The 20,642-nt window shown below is 57.8% G+C and overlaps 1 protein-coding gene across 7 annotated transcripts in view; it reads left to right on the top strand.

Moving 5' to 3' along the window:
* PIK3CD (phosphatidylinositol-4,5-bisphosphate 3-kinase catalytic subunit delta) overlaps positions 1 to 20,642 on the top strand; it is a 40,130-nt gene that overhangs the window by 3,947 nt on the left and 15,541 nt on the right. For 4 of the 7 annotated variants that reach the window (XM_070079326.1, XM_051858097.2, XM_051858096.2 and 1 more), the window contains exon 2: positions 12,418 to 12,532. The gene's annotated coding sequence lies outside the window, so the exon portion shown is untranslated. Of the gene's footprint in view, positions 1 to 10,974; positions 11,142 to 11,218; positions 11,250 to 12,417; positions 12,533 to 20,642 lie in introns of those variants that run through there. The other 3 variants (XM_070079327.1, XM_051858093.2, XM_051858095.2) reach the window with 3 other exon arrangements.

The following is a 20,642-nucleotide window of genomic DNA, read 5'->3' as shown; positions in this document are numbered from 1 at the left end:
GTGGTGGACTGACAGCCACCTTAGCTGTCAGCTCTGCTGACCGCCCCCTCTCTCCCTCCCTCCCTCCCCAAGGCCCCTGGGGACCTAGGAGCAGGGAAGCAAACTGAAGCTTCGATCCCCTTCCTTTTCTGTTCCTCCCTCCTCGTCTTCCACAACGGGGTGCTCACTGGCCCCAGCCTCTTCTCTGCTCTCCCAGGCTCAGGCCACCTGCCCTGCCCCTGCTGTGTCCCCACGTCCTTCCCCGGGAACCGGAATCACCCAGCTTGCCCGCACGCTTTCCTGGGATGGAGCTGGTGGTGCTGGGAGGGCTTTGAGTGGCCCCTTCCCCATCATGGCAGCTTGCAGGAGGTGAGATGGGATGAGGAGGGGGCTCCGGGATGCTCTGGGCACACTGGGCCCCTCTCCTGCTCTGGGGGCTGGGCGAGCCTGGCTGTTTTCGCTGGGGTTGTGAAATCGGGGAACTCTGCTTCCTCATCAACAGGGAAGCAGAATCATAGCCGGTACCGAGACTTCGCAAGTTGTTCTCAACACCCGCCGCTCCCAGCTGCTTTTTCTGTGCGGGGGCACCTCGGGCAAGCCCTTTCCCCTCTGAGCCTCGGCGTCCAGCAAAACTGCACTAGCAGTGCCCTCCCTGGGCGTCTGTGGGAGCTCTGGTACCTCCTGTGTCCAGTGCCAGGCACACGGTCCCCAGCGGTGTCTGTGGAGGAGCTGGGATAAAGCGGGAGATGGGAGCCTCTTTTTTAAATTAAAGATTTGTTTATTTTATTTTAAAGGCAGAATTAGAGAGAGAGAGAGAGAGATCTTCCATCTGGGTCTCCCGTGCGGATGTAGGGGCCCAAGGACTTGGGCCGTCTTCCACTGCTTTCCCAGGACACAGCAGGGAGCTGGATCGGAAGTGAAGGTGCCGGGACTCGAACCCGTGCCCTTATGGGATGCCGGCACTGCAGGTGGCAGCTTTACCCGCTAGGCCACAGCGCCAGCCCCGCCTTTTACTTTTTATAGACCCATTTTCATTTAGTGTCCTTAGTGAGCATATGCTTTTTAAATCCCCATGTTCATGTTTTAATTGCAGCAAAAGCTACAAAGCATCAAAGTTGCCTTTTTCGCCCTGGGAAAGCTAGTTTGCTGGCGGGTGGTGCGTTCACCCAGCTGTGCGGTCATCACCACCACCCATCCCCAGGGACTTCTTTCAGCTTGCAAAACTGAAACCCTTTCCCCACTAAGCACCCACTCCCCTTCCTATCCTCCGGCTTGAGGAGTTTGGTGGCTCCAGGGCCTTCGCAGAAATAGAACCCCTCCCCTCCCCCCCTCAGTGTGTTTGCCCTTGTATGAATGTTTATTTTATTTCTTTTTGTCTGCTTGAAAGGCAGAGCTACAGAGAAAGGGACAGAGACGGAGAGATCTTCCATCCACTGATCGCTCCCCACATGCCCCCAGTGGCCAGGCCTGGGGCTCCATCCGGGCCTCACCCGGGTGGGGGGGCGAGCGTTTGAGTGTCGTCTGCTGCCTCCCAGGATGCATTAGCAGGACGCTGCATCAGAGGTGGAGCAGGGGCCGGCGCTGTGGCATAGCAGGCTAAGCCGCCGTCTGCAGTGCCAGCATCCCATCTGGTGCTAGTTCCAGTCCCAGCAGCTCCCTGCTAATAGCCTGGGGAAAGCATCAAAAGGTGGCCCAAGTGCTTGGGCCCTGCACCCAAGCATGAAGCTCCTGGCTCCTGGCTTCAGATCGGCGCAGCTCCAGGCGTTGCGGCCGTCTGGGGAGTGAACCAGAGGATGCAAGACCTCTCTGACTCCCCATTTCTCCCTCTCTATATATAACTCTTTCAAATAAATAAACAAATCTTAAAAAAAAAAAAAAAGAAGCAAAAATGTTCACATCGTTTAAAAAAAGAGGTGGAGTGGCCAGGACTGGAACTGGCACTCTGGTGTGGGATGCAGGTGTCCGGAGCAGCGCCACACGGCCACCCCGGGGCCGGCGTATTTGATGTCTTGAAGACGCAATCACGTTGTGCCGTGGACTGGAATTTCTTTCCGTTTTTAAGCCTGAACCTTGTGTGTGCTGCGCGCTCCTGATTACCCGTCCGTCCGCTGGTGGGCGCTGGGGTTCTCTGAACAGGAGTGTGCGGTAGCCACCCCGGCCCTGCTCTGGTTGTTGCGGGCGTGTGTGCAGAAGCCGAGCCCCTGGCGTGCCGCGCGTTGTGGTTTCCATTTTCTGAGGAAGTTTTCGCGGATGGTTGTGCTCTGCTGTTCCTCACTCGCCAGCGTCTCGCTGGAAGTTTCCCACGTCGGGCCACAAGCTGTGCGTCCTCTGAGGGCCGCGGGGACACCACGTGCACCGATGGCCGTGTTGCTCCCAAACACCGCCTCCAAGCGCCGTTAGCAGGGGTGGGCCTGCGCTTAAGCAGCTGGCTGGGATGGCCGCCCCCGCATTGGAGTGCCCGCGTCCACGTCCCGACTCCGCTTCCAGTTCCAGATCCTGGAAGCGCGCACCCTGGGAGGCAGCGCTGATGGCTGAAGCAAGACCTGGGCTGGGTTCCCCGCTCCCAGCTTTGACCTGGCGCAGCCCTAGCCCTGGCCTTTGTGGGAATTTGGGGAGTGAAACAGTAAATGAAAACTCTGTCTCTCTGCTCTCAAAACAAACAAACAAACAAACAAAACAAACAAACAAACAAAAAAACTGTAATTGATATTTTCCCCATGTGCGGGAATTAGCATGTTCAAAGACATGGAACATGTTTGTGGCTCTTGGAGGGAAATGGTTTGCTAAGACTGGACCCACTTATCCCAGTGACACGGGATAGTCTCACCCAGCGTTGATCAGTAGTAACAGAAATGTTTTGCAAATAGGGCCCAAAGCAATCCCTTCAGTGCTTTTCCCCTAATGCCCTGAGGTTAAATAGCTTTCTGGCTGCTGGCTGGTTTGCTGCACTTTAACCTTTGACCCCTGGAGCTGGATGCAGACACAAACGGCAGCTCCCGCTTCCCTGCTGTGTGACGTGGAGAGATCACTTGAGGTCTCTGAGCTTCCATCTCCTTGTAGAATGAAGCGAGTGGGGTCCATTCCAGGTTCGTCTGAATGTCCAAATGAGATGAGCTGGGTAGTGAACGCCACTAAGCACAAAGCCGACGCTCAGTGAGCGTTAGCTCTTCTGATCACTGCTTTAAAATAAGGTCACGTCTCTGTTCCCCTCAATATTCATCCTTTTTACTATTAAAGATTCTTTTAAAAAGGTATTTAAACTTTTAAAATTTATCTGAAAGGCAGAGAGAAACAGAGAGACAGACATCTGCCCTTTCACTTCTCGAAAGCCCACACAGCTGGAGCTGGGCCAGGCTGAAGCCAGGACCCCAGGTCTCAGTCCAGGTCTCCCACGTGGGTGGCAGAGACCCAAGTACTGGGGCCATCGTTGCTGCCTCCCAGGGTGCTCATCGGCTGTAATCGGGAGCCAGCGTTGCGGAGAGAACCCAGCATTCCGATGCGGGACGCAGGTGTCCCAAGCTCGTCTTAACCGCTATGCCAAACACCTGCCCCTCATCCTGTCTCAACAAGGAGCGATGGTCTACACTCGAGCCGCAGGGATTCAGTTAATCGTAGGGATCCGTTTTGCTGCCACAGGGACAGAGGATCCTGGCAGGGGAGCTGACCCCTGCTCTCCGTCCAGCGGCCCTGGCAGGGGTGTTTTCCAGGGCCCTGGGACCCCTGTGCCCTGCAGCCACTGTCGTTTGGAAACTGGGGATCCAGAGGCTGATTGGTGGTTTCCTCCAAGTCCCGAATCCATCCTGGTGACTTGAGCTGTCTACACCCAGCTGTTCCTTCATGCAGCTGGGGAAACCGAGGCAGCCCAGGCATTGCAGGGGGAACGACCTGGGGCTTGGGCAGCGGCTGGGGTCCCAGGATGCCTGCTTGTGAAACCCTCTCCTCCCCTCCCCAGCGGGCCCCAGGCAGCCTCAAGTCGGGGCCCAGGCTGCGCTCCTCACTGCCGGCCGAGCCAGGATCTGGGTCTCAGATGAACGTCCCGATGAGAAAGTTCCTCTAGGGGAAAGCCACCAAAAACCCCCAGTTTTCCCCTGCCCCGCCCTCTCAAGCATCGCCATTCAAGGTGTTTCTCACGTTCAAAACCAGCGACAGGAGGACCTCAAAGACCACGCCCCCCCCCCCCCGCCCCCCAGTCCCGAGAGTCCGGGAGCCAAATCGCTTGCGTCTTCTCCCGGCCGCGGGAGCTCACTCACTGTCATTTGGAAACCGGTGATGAAGTGTGGCCTCTGTAAACGCCCTGCACTGACACGCGGCGGTTTCTGAAGCTGCCTGTGGCTTTGTGTTGCCAGCAGCCCTGTGTCTGAATGAACAGACAGCTGGCTGCGTGTTCCTGTCGAAGCAAAAGGCAGAGTGAGGCGGGTGGGGAGTGGGCGTTCAGCGTGCCCGTGAAGACGCCCGCATCTCACATCAGCGCCTGGGAAGCTGCCCGGCCCTGGCCGCCGACTCCAGCTTCTTACACAGCGGAGACGCCCAAGTGACTGGGCCCCTGCCACCCACATGGCAGACCCAGCTGAGTTCTGGGCTTTGAGCGTTAGCCTGGCCCAGCCCTGGCTGTTGCAGGCACTTGGGAAGGGAACAGGTGTATGGGAGCGCTGTCTCTCTCTCTGCTCAGCCTCTCAAATGAATGATTAAAAAATAATAATTGTAATTTCTTTGTTCCTTAGTAACCTGTCCAAGGGTTTCAGTGTTTCTGGATTTTTCTAGCCCTTCGGGGTTGCAAGGAGCTTGAGATGTCAGAGCAGAGAGCTGTTGGAGGGGAGGTCTTGGCCAGGCTGGTTCCTTCCTCCCCTCGGGGTGGTCACAGCCGCAGGTGACCCTGGTTCTGGCCCTGGACTCTGGGCTGGCTCTGTCCGCCGGGTGCCGCACAGCAAGCTCTCCCATGGATAAGCCATTCGGGAGGCAGCCATCCTGGGGGGCCCTCGGGCTGTGGGTTCGCAGGGGGCGTGGCTGGGAGATGGCCAGGCCAGCAGTAGCCTTGACCCTGACGGGCCACGCTTCTCCAACTTTCCCAGCCACAGGAGGGGAACTGTGCAACCCTGGCCCCCATCCGCCCACCCGAGCTGTGACCTTGCTTTGAAGCCTCGCCTTCTATTTTTAGCACCAGCATTAATGTCCAGCTCCGGCCATGCTATATCCATGTTTATTTTCCTGTAAAGATGGCTCCCCCTGGATGCTCTGGGAACTGTTTGTGTTTGTTCTGTGGCTTCCGCTACTCCCAGCAGCAACTCCAACCTTAGTGGGAGAGATGGGGATTGGGACAGCGTCATGGGATGAGCAAACATGCGGCGGGGATGAGAAATGCATAGGGTTTTCTTTTTTCCTTTTAAAGATTTATTTATTGATTTTGAAAGGCAGAGTTACAGAGAGAGAGAGAGAGAGAGAGAGAGAGAGAGAGAGAGAGAATTCATTCCCCCTGATGGCTACAATGGCCTGTGCCAAAGCCAGGAACTTCTTTCAGGTCTCCCACATGGGTGCAGGGGCCCAAGCACTTGGGCCATCCTCTGCTGCGGCGCATTAGCAGGGAGCTGAATCAGAAGTGGAGCAGCTGGGACTCAAATCCAGTGCCCATATGGGACCCCGGTGCCCTAGGCAGCGACTTTACCCGGTACGCCCCACACCACACAAGTGGTCTCCTGTGTGTTGTTTTTTTTTTTTTTTGACAGGCAGAGTGGACAGTGAGAGAGAGAGAGACAGAGAGAAAGGTCTTCCTTTGCCATTGGTTCACCCTCCAATGGCTGCCACAGCTGGCGCGTTGTGGCCGGCGCACCGCGCTGATCCGATGGCAGGAGCCAGGTACTTATCCTGGTCTCCCATGGGGTGCAGGGCCCAAGCACTTGGGCCATCCTCCACTGCACTCCCTGGCCACAGCAGAGAGCTGGCCTGGAAGAGGGGCAACCGGGACAGAATCCGGCGCCCCGACCGGGACTAGAACCCGGTGTGCTGGCGCCACAAGGCGGAGGATTAGCCTAGTGAGCTGCGGCACTGGCCTCCTGCGTTTTTGTAATTCCTGTTTTTGTAATCCGTTCACACTGCCTGGCTCAGTCTAATTCAATAAAAAAAGTTTGCTTCAGGATTTCTCTCTTCTGGGTTCCTAGGACGTTCGGCTTTGGTTTTACAGAGATAGATCTTTCTTTTCACACCCATCTCACATCTGTTTATTCGAGAATCGCATGATGTGATTATAAAGGCACCAGACTGGCACAGACACGGGGACATGAGGAGGCCAGAGGCTGGGCCTGACGCCTAGCACCGCCCTCGGCCAGTCTGCCCCATGTGGGCTGCTGCTGACCAGTGGGCCCGGCGGTTCAAAGAGGGCAGCATGGGCACAAGTCTCCCGGATGCTGCTAGGGAGACTGGGGTGAGACCTAGGAGTCACAGAGCCTGGCTGGAGCTGGGGCTCAACTTAGAGCTCCCAGATAAACCCCGAGAGCTCCCTGCTTTGAGGCTGAACAGAGAACGCTCTAGGGGCAAGCGGTGTGGGCGTGTCCTGCTGGCAGAATCCGGGCTTGTGCTTAATCCTGACCTTCGGACAGCACTGGTAGTACGCGCTCCACGCTAGCGGTATCTGGTCACTGGAGATGCACAGAGGCTACTGTGAAATGCAGCGCAATATAGACGTGTGTGAAAACATGCAGTTAATTGATGGGTGTATTTTAGTGCACAAAATGTTTGAAATCCGGGCAAAGTTTTTGCGTAACGCACATTCCCCGTGAACTTATTGGAGACCTCGCTTATGTTCCAAGATAAACGTATCTTTTACTTCCGTTTCCAAGACCTTTTTGAAGTGGGCTTGCACCACGCCCATTCTCTCTCATGACACCTGTGTGATGGGGCTATTGTGACACCTACTGCACAGAAAGGCAGGCCGCTCTCCACGTGGCACAAGCTTCTCTCAACCCTGCCCTGCGCTTGTTTCCAGGACGAAGCGCTGAGCTGGGGCAGGGGAGTCTGTGTCCTAGGCAGCAGAATTGTGGGGACCCCCTGAGTGCTGGTCCCCACTGCAGAAGGGGCTCCCGGCTCCCTTCTCCTCTGTCTGTACCCAACTCCACACCAGGACGTGCTTGGCTCCTGGGCAAAGTCCTTGCTCTTTTTTTTTTTTTTAAATAAAGATTTATTTTATTTATTTGAAAGGCAGAGTTACAGAGACAGAGGGAAAGAAAGGTCTTCTATCCACTGGTTCACTCCCCAAATAGCCACAATGGCTGCAGCTGGGCCAGGCTGAAGCCAGGAGCCAGGAGCTTCCTCCAGGCCTCCTGTGTGCATGGCAGACGCTCAAGGACTTGGGCCATCTTCCATCGCTTTCCCAGGCACATTAGCAAGGAGCTGGATCGGGAGAGGAGCAGCTGGGATTCGAACCGGTGCCCATATGGGATGCCAGTGCTGCAAGTGGCAGCTCTACCGGCTACTCCGCAGTGTCGGCCCCAGTGTCCTTGCTCTGGACGGTCCCAGGTGCAGTTGGCTCCCTGGGCCCTGATCCTGTGCAGTGAGTGGCCAAGAGCACACGTCTTTGGGTACCTGCCCTGCCTTGGTCTGCCTGCGTGCTCTCCCCAGAGGACACAGAGCCCAGCCTCCTTGCCCAACTTGTCTATTTTTAGAAGTTGGCCTAGGAGTCTTGGGTGGGCTGGTGGCACATCCAGCCCCCTGCATTGGCCCCGGGAGAGGTAGTGTGGCAAGGTGGTAAGAGCGAGGCTTCCGGAGTTAACTCAGGTTCAAGCCTCGCCTCCCCGTCCTCTCTCGGTGCAGCTGTAACCTCCATGAGCCCTGCTTTTCTCGTGGGTAAAACAGCAGAGCCTGCCTGGGGCCCTGGCACAACAATGCCCTGAGAAAATGCACATCAGGTCCCAGGGACTGGGCTGCCGCTGTGGCCCTGGGGACAAATGCAGTCGATGATGAGGGGGCTGTTGTTTTGAGACGGTCTGAGCCGATCCGAGAGGCGGAAGTGGCCCTGGGACCTGCTCTGGGAGTGGGAGGAGGTGGCTGGGGCCCCGCCGAGGAGACAGAGGTGTCCGCAGGATTCTCCTCCCTTCAACCCGGTGTGCTCTGCCTGCAGAGCTGGGGGCGGGGGGGCACAGGAGTCAGTCACTGGGCGGGAAGGAGGGCTTGGGCAGGGCCACTGCCAGCCAGACCCCAAGAGAGTGAGGTGAACCTGCCCTTCAGCAGACACCGGCAACCCCTGCCTCCCTGAAGGGGGCTGAGGTGAGGGCGGGAGAGGGGAACCTGACAGCCTCAGGAGCCAGGAACCGCCTGGGGCTCCTGAGCTGGGGCTGTACCAGGGTCCTCCAGGTGATACAGCGGCTGTAGGGAACGGACGAGCGTCTGCTCCGTGCCTCACTAAGGTGCTGTGCGTGTACACTGTGATTTCTGATTATGGAGTTCAGACAGGTTAGTTATAAGAGACTTGTAAGATGCAGATTTACCAAAGAAGGAAAAAAAAATCCATCACCTGCCCACCTTAGAATCCCAGAGGATCCTAACCTTTTTCAGATTTTCTTTCTTTTAAAAACATTTTTGGGCCGGCGCCGCGGCTCACTAGGCTAATCCTCCGCCTAGCGGCGCCGGCACACCAGGTTCTAGTCCCGGTCGGGGCGCCGGATTCTGTCCCGGTTGCCCCTCTTCCAGGCCAGCCCTCTGCTGTGGCCCGGGAGTGCAGTGGAGGATGGCCCAGGTGCTTGGGCCCTGCACCCCATGGGAGACCAGGAAAAGCACCTGGCTCCTGGCTCCTGCCATCGGATCAGCGCGGTGCGCCGGCCGCAGCGCGCCAGCTGTGGTGGCCATTGGAGGGTGAACCAACGGCAAATGAAGACCTTTCTCTCTGTCTCTCTCTCTCACTGTCCACTCTGCCTGTCAAAAAAAAAAAAAAAAACAAACCATTTTTATTTATCTGAAAGGTAGCAGACAGAGAGACCGGTTCGAGTCCTGGCTGCTCCACTTCTGATGCAGCAGAGGATGGCCCAAGTGTCTGGGCCCTGCCCCCAAAGGGAGACATGGAAGAGGCTCCTGGCTCCTGGCTTTGGCCAGGCCCAGCCCTGGCTATTGTGGCCATGTGGGGAGTGAACCAGTGGATGGAAGATTCATCTCTCTCTCTCTCTCTCTGTGTTTTTTTTTTCCTCTGTGTAACTCTTTCAAATAAATAAGTAAATTTTAAAGAGAGAGACTGGTTTGCTTTTGAAAGGCAGAGCAACACAGAGAGGGAGGGAGAGAGAGGGAGAGATCTCCCACGAGCTGGTTCCCTCCTCGAATGGCTGCAACAGCCAGGCTGGGCAGACTGAAACCAGGAACCCAGAGCCCCATCCAGGTCTCCCACGTGGGTGCAGGGCCCAAGCACTTGGACCACCTTCTGCTGCTTTCCCAGGTGCATTAACAGGGAGCTGAATTGGAAAGGGATCAGCTTAGACTTGAATCCAATATGGGATGCCAGTGTTGTGGGCCGTGGCAAACCGGCTGTAACCGGTTGTTCCGCAGGGCCAGCCCCTTCCGGGTACTTTTTGATGCTATTACTATCTCATTAGTTACTTACTGCTGTGTAACAAATTACCCGAAAATGTGGCAGCTTACACAGCAAACATGTCTCATCTCCCAGTTTCTGAACATCATGGCTGGGGGGTTCTGGCGCAGGGTCCCTCCTGGGCTGCAGGTGTCTGGGGCTAGAGCTGTTGCCCTGTGGGCAGGCCTCAGCAGCTCGCAGGCTCTCAGCCCCTCTCCTGGGAGCGTCTTCCCAGGGCTGCTGCTCCAGTGTCTTTGCAACACAGCCATTGCTTTACCCCAGGGCAAGAGATGGGAGGGAGAGCTCAAGACCACAACCCATGGTCTTTCACAGCAGAGAGCCGGCACCAAGGAGCCAGGAGGCTGCTTTCTGCTGTGGCTCTCTGGCCTCTGCTCTCCTGTTGTTTCTTCACCTGCCTTCCAGAGAGACACCCCCACGTGCAGCCCCAGGCCAGGTCACTGGGTTCCATTGCTAACTGGGCCCTTGTCCTCGAACTTGACTTTGGCTCAGGGGCCCATGCTGGAGAAAACAGGCCTCCAAACTGGGGGCCATGGCAGGACCTGGCTGGTGGGGAAGAAGCCCCCATGGTTGGGGAGGGGAGGGGCAGGTTAGCCGAGAGGGCTGGAACTCTTCTGCTTATCCGAGAGAGTGGATCTTACCCAAGAGGGTCCTCCATCCTAGGGACACGCTGACTGGTCCTCACATCCCCAGCCCCCTCTGGCCGTGGGCCCCAAAGAACGACCTGAGGCGACATGGGCCCTAGCAGAGCCCAAAGGGCCAGGCTCCGTGCCAGCCCAAACCGGCCCCGGGTGCCAACGGCGCGAGCTGGAGACTGGCCGGCGTGTGGGTCTGCAGAGGGCGCGAGCGGGACGGGAGCACCGGCTCCTCGTTGAGGACCCCAGGGAGAACAACCCTTGACCCGCAGCATGGAAGGCTGCAGAAAACGGAGTCCCCGCGCCAGTGTGCGGGGGACCACCGCGTCATGCCTGCGGACCGCGCCGCGCGCACGCAGCTCGCGGTCAGCCACGGACGCGCTCCTGACGGGCCTGGGAAACCCAGTTATTTTCCAAGTCCGACTGTAAGAGGAGCCTCGGTTGGGAAGACCCACAGCCGGCTGCGCGGACGGTCAGCGCTCGCTCACGGTGCCGACAGCACCGACCACCGGCCGGCGGTGGGATGAGGCCCGAGTGGAGGCCAGCGTGCGCCCGGCGGCCGCGGGGGTCGCGGAGCAGGTGCCGTGTCTCCATCGCGCCCTGCGGCCGTTAGAGCTCTGGCGCTTCGCCTGGCCGAGCGTGCGAGAATTTGCCGATGGTGCCCGCGCCGCGCGGCCGGTCCTCCTCATCCCCTCCCCCTGACCCCGCCCCGGCCCCGGGACGCCCCGCCCCCGGACGGCGCCCCGCCCCCCGGGCCCACCCGCGCCGCCCGGCGTCCCGGCCCCGCCCCGGGCCGCGCCCCTGCGCGGATGCCCGGGTCGCCCGCACTCCGGCGCGCCTGCCCTCGGGCCCGGGTGGGCTCCGCGCCGCCGCCCGCAGGCCCGCGCCCTCCTGTCACTCCGAGAACCGCCTGCCGTGTCCCCTGGGCAACCGTCTCCAGGGAGACCGCGCCCCGCCCCCGGCACCCGGTACGGAGCCCACCTGTGCGGGCGTCTGCGGGGTCCCAGTGTCCGTCACCCCCCCGCCCCCCCCCCCGGACGTCCCGTCCCGCGCCGGGCTTTGTCCACCGGGACCGGGTGGGCAGGGTCGATCTAGGCGGTCGGGGGTGTAGGGCGTGGGGCTGGGGGCGGCGGGAGCGCTGTGATTCCCGGTACCGACCGCGCGACGTCGCCTCCTGCCCCACCTGGGGGCATCCTTTTGTGCGTGCAGCAGGGGCGGGGACGCTGGGTGTCTGGGCAGCCGCCCTCGCTGGGGCACCCTCGGCCTTGCCCTTGAACCCGGAGGCCCTGTCAGCTTCCTCCCGAGCAGGCACCTGCTCCTGGGCGCCCCTGGGGAGCCCCGTCCTGGCTCCCTGGCTCCTGACCTGAATTCTGCGGGCGGGTTCCCCGTGGGCCCCTGGTCTCTGGGCTGCTGTGCTGCCCCACGCCTCTTGCTTTGTCCCTCCTGTTTTGAGACCGCTTTCCCTGCGGTCCTGTCTCCTTTGACTGCTGATAGTGACCTCGGCGCCAGCAGTGTGGCCAGCAGTGGGAGTGACTGTCTGCCCTCGGAAGACCCCTGGCTGCTGGGAATAGACTACTCCCCCCACCCCCACCCCTGCAGCCCTGGGCTCCTGCCTCCTTCCAGGGTTTGGGCCGGCAGCCAGGTGGACGCCAGCTCGGTCCCTGGGAGATGGGTTCCTGGAATGCATACCTCTTCCAGTGCCCCGCCGCTCCCTCTGCTGTTTCCCTCCCCAGCCCACCTAGTGGGTTCCAGATTGAGTGCCCCCTCCAGGAAGCCTTGCCTGGGGCTGGGAGAAGGGAGCCCCCCCCTCCGCTGGTGCTCTCTGTGGGGTCCGCTCAGTTCCAGGAGCCACCAGAGGCACAGGGAGGAGGCAGCCCCTTCCCTCCCCTGCAACCTACAGCAAGGAATTCACCTCTCCACCTGGGCCTGGAAACAGGCCTGGTTGGGAAAGCAAGACTCAAGTTCGAGAACTGCCTTAGCCACTGGGGAAGGGAACTCGCGCCCAGGCTCGGCTCAGCATCTAGTTTGCTTTCAAAATCAACAAACGGCTCCAGAAGGGGACTGAGCCCTCCCTGCGTGCATTGCTGCTCAGGCGCTGCAGGGGCTCCTGGGATTGGCTTCAGTGCCCCCCCCCCCACCGCCAGAAGGGAGCTGCAGGTGGCATTGGTGCCCTGGCGGAGGGCCCGTCCAGAGGTTTCAGAGTCCTCATTGTCAACCGGCTTTCTTTCCTTTTCTTTCCGACAGACAAGGAGCTCAGAGTCGGATGAGGGCGGGATGAGCCTCGCTGGCCGTGGAGCTCCCCTCACCCGCCAGGCAGAGGGGCCTTTGCTGGGGGTCTTCCTTGCACCATCCTGGAGAGGTAGGTTGAGGGAAGGGGCCAGGTGTTGGGGGGGGGGGCGGAGATGCTTTGTGGAGAGACTAAGAATTCCCACCAGACCCGCCCTCCCGACTGAGCCAGAGCAGGACCTGGATGTAGGACGAGTGTGCCCAGAGGAAGAGACTGACCCAAATTTGCACTCAGAGGGAGGGGCGGGCGAGGCGAGCCAGACCTGGGCTTCCGGGAGGGGTGGGGGGCTGCCGCTTGGCCCCAGGAACCCGGCACCCACTCACAAGCCGTGACCTTTGGCATCTGGCTGCTGTAGGCCCGGGCGGCCTGTCTGGGAGAGAAGAGACACTTTCCACTGGGAGGTTTCTGTGAGTTCTGGGGTGTGTGTGTGGGGGGGGGGGGACAGTCCCTGCACCTGTGACAGGTGCGCTGGCCAGCACCTGGGACGCTGGCTTGCTCTGTCACTGTGCAGATAAAGACACGGAGGGAGACTGACTGGCAGGGCCCTGGCCACGTGGCCCACTCTGGGGGCCTGGCGCCGACCCTTGCACGCTCTGGGTGCATGGTGTGCTGTCTGCGCAGGCGGAGAGGGGCCGGGGAGGGGGCGGGGTCATCCTCACAGGCTCTCCCCAGCCTCAGCCAGGCGTCCTCCCAACTCTGCCAGAGCTTTGTAGACGTCTTTGCTGCTTGTGACTCTGTCTCTCCTCCCTGCGGCTCTGCCTTTCACGTGAACAAATGCATCTTTAAAGGAAAATGAAGAATTGGAAACATAAATCCGTAAGAGAGCGGAAAAGTAGAGGATAGAGCAGGGCGCTGAGAGCAAACGCTTGGACCATCCATGCAGCGAGGGGAGAGGGGAGCTGAGCAGAGAACTTCGAGGGTCCTGGGCTGCGGGGGCTCCGGAGGGGGGTTCTGGAGAGTTCCCAAGATGGGGCCGGGAGGGCCGGGAGCAGGAAGAGTGGGTGGAAGTTTGTGTGAGAGCAACAGACTCTGCTTCAGCCCACCTGGAGGAAGATGGCAGACTTCCTGGAGGCGGTGTTGCGGCCTCAGGCCCAGGGAGGGAGAACAGGAAGACTAAGGGAGAGTTTGCAGACTCCACCGTGGGGGTGGACGCACGGCTGGCCCGGGGTTAAGACGCTGGTTCGGACACCTGCACCCCGTGTTGGAGCGCCTGGGTTCCAGTTTCCTCTCCAGCTCTTGACTCCAGCGTCCTGCTAATGCAGCCCCTGGGAGGAAGAGGTGGTGGCTCCAGTAGCTGGGTCCCCGGCACCCACGCGGGGGACCTGGACTGACTCCCCACTCCCAGCTGCAGCCTGGCCCAGTGCTGGCTGTTACAGGCATCTGGGGAGTGAAAGTGTGTATAGGAGCTCCCCCCCCCCCATCCAACCCCTACCTGTCAAATACTCAAAATACAGATTTTAAGGATTTGCTTGTTTAATTGGAAGGCAGAGTGACAGAGAGGGAGACAGACGTGTCTTCTTCCCGCTGGCTCACTCCCCAAACGGCTGCAACAGCCAGGGCTGGGCCAGGCGGAAGCCAGGAGCCGGGAGCTCCACCCAGGTCTCCCTCGTGAGTGGCAGGGGCCCAGGCACTTGGGCCATCTGCTGACCTCCCAGGTGCGTATTAGGGAGCTGGATCAGAAACGGAGTCACCAGGACTCCAATATGGGATGTGACCGTCCCAAGTGGTAGTTTAACTCACTATGCCACAACTCCTGTCCCCAGATAAAATGTTTACCAAGAACAGCAGGGCCTGTCCCGTCCTCAAACTTGGCATCCTGGCCGAAACTCAGCCTCCAGGCACAGCCTTGAAGGACTTCCCTCTGGGGAAACCGGCCTCGAGGGAAGAGTGGCTCTGGGCTTCCGACAGGAGCTTGACGCTTTGTTCCCTCCAAGCGTCCAGTGGAACTTCCTGTGCACGAGCAGGTTGTGTCTCTTGAACTTGATGGTCCCGCTGAGAATGAGGCCGTCGGGAGTGAAAGACAGACCCAGGCCACAAACGAAAGAATTCAGAAGTGATCACCGTGGTGGTGGTGGTTATCAAAGCTCATTGACAAAGCAGTAAGCTCTTGACTGCTGTGCCAAAGTCCTGCCTCCTGAGAGGTAGAGATAGAGGGGAGAGAGGAGAGAGAGAGAGAGAGAGGGCTCCCCATCTGCTGGTTCACTCCCCAAATGCCCACAGTGGCCGGGGCTGGGCTGGCGCTGGCACTGGAGTCAGGTGTGGGAGCTGGGAGTCCAACCCAGGTACTCAGGTGCTCCGATATGGGATGTGAGCATATTTTTAAAATTGTTTATTGATTTTCACTTTATTTAAACAGCAGAATCAGAAAGAGAGAGACAGACCAACCAAGACAGCCTCAGTCTGCGGGGTCACTACTCCTCAAATGCTTGCAACGGCCAGGGCTGGGCCAGGCTGAAGCCAGGAGCACAGAGCTCTGTCGGGGCCTCCCATGTGGGTAGCAGGGCCCCACATGCCGAGCCATCACCCACGGCCTCCTGTATCAGCAGGCAGCTGGGTCAGAAGCAGAGGAGCCGGGGCCCAAACCAGTGTGGGATACAGGTGTCCGAGTGGCGTCTTAACCATGTACCCAACACCCACTCCAGAACGCAGGCATCGGAACCGCCAGGCTAAACGCCTTCCAGCTCTTAGATATCACAGCCGTGATTGCAAAAGTGAACATTTCAACAGAGGAATTAGAAGGGGAAAAGAATTTCCAGGCCGGCGCCGCGGCTCACTAGGCTAATCCTCCGCCTAGCGGCGCCGGCACACCGGGTTCTAGTCCCGGTCGGGGCGCCGGATTCTGTCCCGGTTGCCCCTCTTCCAGGCCAGCCCTCTGCTGTGGCCAGGGAGTGCAGTGGAGGATGGCCCAGGTGCTTGGGCCCTGCACCCCATGGGAGACCAGGAAAAGCACCTGGCTCCTGGCTCCTGCCATCGGATCAGCGTGGTGCGCCAGCCGCAGCGCGCCGGCCACGGCGGCCATTGGAGGGTGAACCAATGGCAAAGGAAGATCTTTCTCTCTGTCTCTCTCTCTCACTGTCCACTCTGCCTGTCAAAAAAAAAAAAAAAAAAAAGAATTTCCAGAAAGTAGAACAAAAAGCCTTGAAGGAATTCTCTTGGTCTTACCCAGTGCCACGTCCTTAGCAGCCTCTGCACCGTGCACCCCACGTGCAGGAAGAACCGAATGTGCAGAGGCGCAAGCAAGCGGCCAGCTGTGCACCCCTGGAGGCCAAGAAGCAGATAGCACTGTAGAGCCTGGGGGTGCCAGCCCAGTGCCCAGGCTGTAGGCTGCTGTCCGGAGCGTGTCTCACTGTGGGTCTAGAATTTCCATCGCTGTCTGATCCTGAGGCCACGTCTGAGACTCGAGGAGGAAGGGGGACGCTCTGTGCATGGCCGTGGTGCTGGCAGCCAGGTGGAGTCGCTGGCGTAGAAGGTGCAGGGCATAAACTGGCCCCTGGGGTCAGTGGTTGTAGCAGTTTTGTCGTCAGACCTGCTTCTGCATTGTGGTGTCCACATAGTAGAGAATTATATTTTTTTTCTTGTTCAGTTGTTTGTTTTTTTTTTGGTTAAAAATGACCTCATCTTGGAGTGGGCTTTGGCAGAGTGGCTGAGCTGCTGCTTAGGATGCCTGTGTCCATGTCAGTCCCAGGGTTCAAGCCCCGGCTCCACCTCTGATTCCAGGCCCTGCTGTCGCACAACCTTGGGAGCAGCAGGACCCAGGCCAAGTAGTTGGGTCCGGCCCCCCATGTGGGGACCCAGACTGAGTACTGGGCTCCTGGCTGCAGGCTGGCATTTGGAGAGTGAATTAGCATATGGAAGGCTTTTGTCTGTCTGCCTGCCTCTCTGTTTATTTACCTTCCAAATAAAATTAAAATAATTTTTAAGTAAAAACAACTCCCTCATCTTTGTATTTGCTCTGTTTTCAGTGTACTAGTTGCTAATTCTTCCTCAAACTCTCGCTGAGCTTTGAAAAGTCTCCCAGTTGACAAAACATGTCAGGTGACGTGTGGTCCCCTCCCTGCTGACCCAGGGAGACTCAGCTTCTCTACTTGTTACTTTAAAAAAAAATTTTTTTTTATTTATTTGACAGATAGAGTTAGAGAGTGAGAGAGAGACAGAGAGAAAGGTCTTCCTTCCATTGGTTCACCCCCCTCAAATGGCCGCTGCGGCTGGAGCTACGCTGATCCAAACCCAGGAGCCAGGTGCTTCCTCCTGGTCTCCCATGCGGGTGCAGGGCCCACGAACCTGGGCCATCCTCCACTGCCGTCTCGGGCTACAGCAGAGAGCTGGACTGGAAGAGGAGCAACCGGGACTAGAACCCAGCACCCATATAGGATGCCGGTGCCGCAGGCAGAGGATTTACCAAGTGAGCCTCAGTGCTGGCCCTAGCTTCTCTACTTGTAGCCAAGGGCTCTGTCTGGCTGAGGGAGTAGTGAAGGGAATCCCATAACAATGAAGAGAAGATCCAACAATACTACAGGTGTGCAGTCTACAGAGCAACCAGTCCAATTCAGGCAAGTCAGCTAAGAAGGACATCTGTAAGGAAATGGATGGAGTTGATACATTAGCTGTCTGCTGAATTATGAGGAGTTGTGTGGTTCTCTTGGGGAGTTTGAAGTAGAGATGGTGACTCATACACAGAAAACAAAGGAAATAAAAACTTAGGCAACTATCGACTACAGGAAAAACAAAAAGTTGAACAGTAAAAGCAAATCAGAGCTGGCTCCATGGCTCACTAGGCTAATCCTCCACCTAGCGGCGCCGGCACACCGGGTTCTAGTCCTGGTCGGGGCGCCGGCCTCTGTCCCGGTTGCCCCTCTTCCAGGCCAGCTCTCTGCTGTGGCCCGGGAAGGCAGTGGAGGATGGCCCAGGTGCTTGGGCCCTGCACCCCATGGGAGACCAGGAGAAGCACCTGGCTCCTGGCTTTGGATCAGCGCGGTGCACTGGCCGCAGCACACCAGCCGCATCCGCCATTGAGGGGTGAACCAACGGAAAAGGAAGACTTTTCTCTCTGTCTCTCTCTCTCTCACTGTCCAGTCTGCCTGTCAAAAAAAAATTATATAAAAAAAAGCAAATCATAGTACACTGTGGCTCAGCTTTGAATATTTACATAGTCGTAATAATGTAAGCACTAAAGAATGATTTAAGAAAATGATCACATAGCAATATCGGGAAGATGGAGGGATATGTGCGTGAGTGTGTGTGCGCGTGCGCGTGTGTGTGTGCAGGAGACACAAGTTCATTTTATAGAGTACGTTAAAAGTTGAAAAACATCAGTATATTGGGGGCCAGCGTTGTGGTGCAGTGGGTGAAGCCATGGCCTGCAACACTGACATTCCGTATGGGCTCCTGTTTGAGTCCCAGCTGCTCCACACCTTATGCGGCTCCCTGCTAACGAGCCTGGGAAGGCAGCAGAAGATGGCCCAAGTGCTTGGCTGCTGCCACCCATGTGGGGCACCAGATGGAGCTCCAGGCTCCTGGCTTCAGTCTGGCCAGCCCTGGCTGTTGCACCCGTTTGGGAGTGAGTTGGAATATCTCTATCTCTCTGTCTCTGTCTCTCTCCCTCTCCTCTCTCTTTCTTTCTCTCTTTTCTCTCCCTCCCCTATAACTCTGCCTTTCAAATAAATAAATAAATAATCTTAAAAAAAAAAAAAAGGCCCTTTGCTGACCTCTTCCACCTGCCCCACTCATCCCACACCTCTGCTGTGGCCCACAGGGGTCAGTTCTGGACTATGCTGCCCCTTCCCCTCCCAGCTCTTGCTGCTGTCCCATGGGGTGCTGTGGCCATGACTGGTTCCTGTGTCCTCATCAGAGGCCCATGCCAGGCTCTGTCCTCCATTGCAACATCACTGGGCTCACTGCATGCTCTGGGCGTGGTCCCCCCAGCCTCCTACCTGTGCACCTACAGATCTGTGTCCCCTGCTGGCCGCCAGCCCCTCACTTGGTCTCATTCCCCACACATCACACAGCTCCTGGCTGTTACTCAGGCTCCATAAATACCAGTGGAATCAGCATATCTCCGATGAGTGATGGGCACAAAACCTCAATCTGAAAATACTTGGGTGCCAATTATGTCCACACGGTCAGATTCAGAAAACGGCTCCTTGGACAGGAGAGCAGCCCTGGGCTTGCCATGCAGAACACCTGGAGAGAGGGCGGCAGGTGAGCTCAGTGCTAGGGCAAGCACAGAGGGGCCTGGAGAACAGTCAGAGAACATTCTGTGGCTAGACCTGTCGCATCATCTGAGCATCTTGTTGGTTCAGAGTTCCAAACTCTGGCCAAAGGATCTGAAAACTGGGGTAGGGAGAGCAGCCAGCAGCACCAGCAGTGCTTGGCCTGAACAGGAGAAGCCCCTGGGGCCTGACGGCGCCACCGTCCAGCCCAGAGTGGCCCGGTGCAGGTGGCCCACAGGACCAGGCTCGGCTCGTAGAGGCAGGCGACTCTGGGAAGAGCCTTGTAGGGACGTTTGCTCTGTTTTGTGGAACGAAATGCTGCCAGTTCTAGGACGGAAAATGAAGCCAATCAGAGTCGTCAGTAGAAAGAAGGGGGAACGGGCAGCGCTGTGGCACAGTGGATAGAGCCACTGCCTGCGATGCCAGCATCTCATATGGGCGCCGGTTCCAATCCCAGCAGCCCCTCTTCTGATCCAGCTCCTGCTAATGGCCTGGGAAGGCAACGGAGGATGGCCCAAGTGCTTGAGTCTCTGCTACCCATGTAGGAGAACTGGATGAAGCTCCTGGCTCCTGGCTTCAGCCTGGCCCAGCCCCTGGCCATTGCAACCATTTAGGGAGTGAACCAGTAGATGGAAGAGTTCTCTGCCTCTCTGTCACTGTCTCTCTCTAACTCTTCCTTTCAAATAAAATAAATAAATCTTTAAAAAATGAATAAAAAAGAGGAGGCAGAGGAGCCAGGCCCTTGGTTAGCACTGCCTGGTGAGCTCGCCTTGAGTTGGTGGCCAAACGCAACTGCTGACTTCGGAGTTTAGCCAAACTAATTTTTTTAAAGATTTATTTATTTATTTGAAAGGCAGAGAGACAGAGGCAGAGAGAGAGAGGTCTTCCATCCACTGGTTCACTCCCCAGATGGCCACAACAGCCAGAGCTGCACCAATCTGAAGCCAGGAGCCAGGAGCTTCTTCCAGGTCTCCCACGTGGGTGTAGCGGCCGAAGCACTTGGGCCACCTTCTACTGCTTTCCCAGGCTACAGCAGAGAGCTGGATCGGAAGTGGAGCAGCCGGGACTCAAACAGGCGCCCATATGGGATGCTGACACTGCAAGCAGCGGCTTTACCCACTGCACCACGGCGCTGGCCCCCGCAGTGTGATTAGCATCGTAAACCGATTCTCCAGGATTCCTGACTGTCCCCCAAGTTTTGAATCAAAAGGAAGGCTTTTCCCAGCACCCCACGTCAGAGTGCTGGTTTGAGTCCTGGCTGCTCTGCTTCCCAGCTCGGGGAGTGAGCCAGCAGCTGGAAACCTCTCTCTCCCTCTCCGTGTGACTCCACCTTTCAAATAAATAAACAAATCTTAAGGGGGAAAAAACAAAAACAGGACACGGAAGGCTTTGGCCTGGCCATGCTCAGGAAGAGGAACCTGAAGTGGATGTGGTTTTGCCAGCAGGAAGTGGCGGCCAGTAGTGGTGGCCTGGCTCCTCCGGGAGAAGCGTGGCTCCTGCTGCTCCCAGCAGCCTCTGCGCCCACTGAGGGGAAGGCCTGACTCTGTCATGTTTTCAAGATTTATTTATCTGAAACTCAGAATGACAGAAAGAGGGAGGCCTTCCATCTGCTGGTGCACTCCCCCAGTGCCTGCGATAGCTGGGCCGGGCCAGAGCCAGGAGCCAGAAACTCCATCTGGGTCTCCCGTATGGGTACAGGGGCCCCAGCACTCGGGCCCTCCCTGCTGCTTCCAGGTGCATTAGCAGGGAGCTGGATCAGAAGCAGAGCAGCTGAGACTTGAACCATGGGGTGTGGTGCAGACCCCAAGCAGCGACCTGCAAAATAACACGCACCCTGCCTTTCAACAATTCTCAGAACTCATTTTAAATCTAGGAGAAAATAACCTAGGGTGGACAGGGAAGTATTTAAAAAAACTTAAAAGATTGACAAAGTTGACTACATCAATATTGAAAGCTCCTGCTCCCCCAAAAGA

Source organism: Oryctolagus cuniculus, chromosome 7, assembly GCF_964237555.1.
Source record: "Oryctolagus cuniculus chromosome 7, mOryCun1.1, whole genome shotgun sequence".
NCBI lineage: Eukaryota > Metazoa > Chordata > Mammalia > Lagomorpha > Leporidae > Oryctolagus > Oryctolagus cuniculus.
The sequence above is the reverse complement of the archived record's forward strand: the minus strand, read 5'-3'. Positions and strand labels throughout refer to the sequence as shown.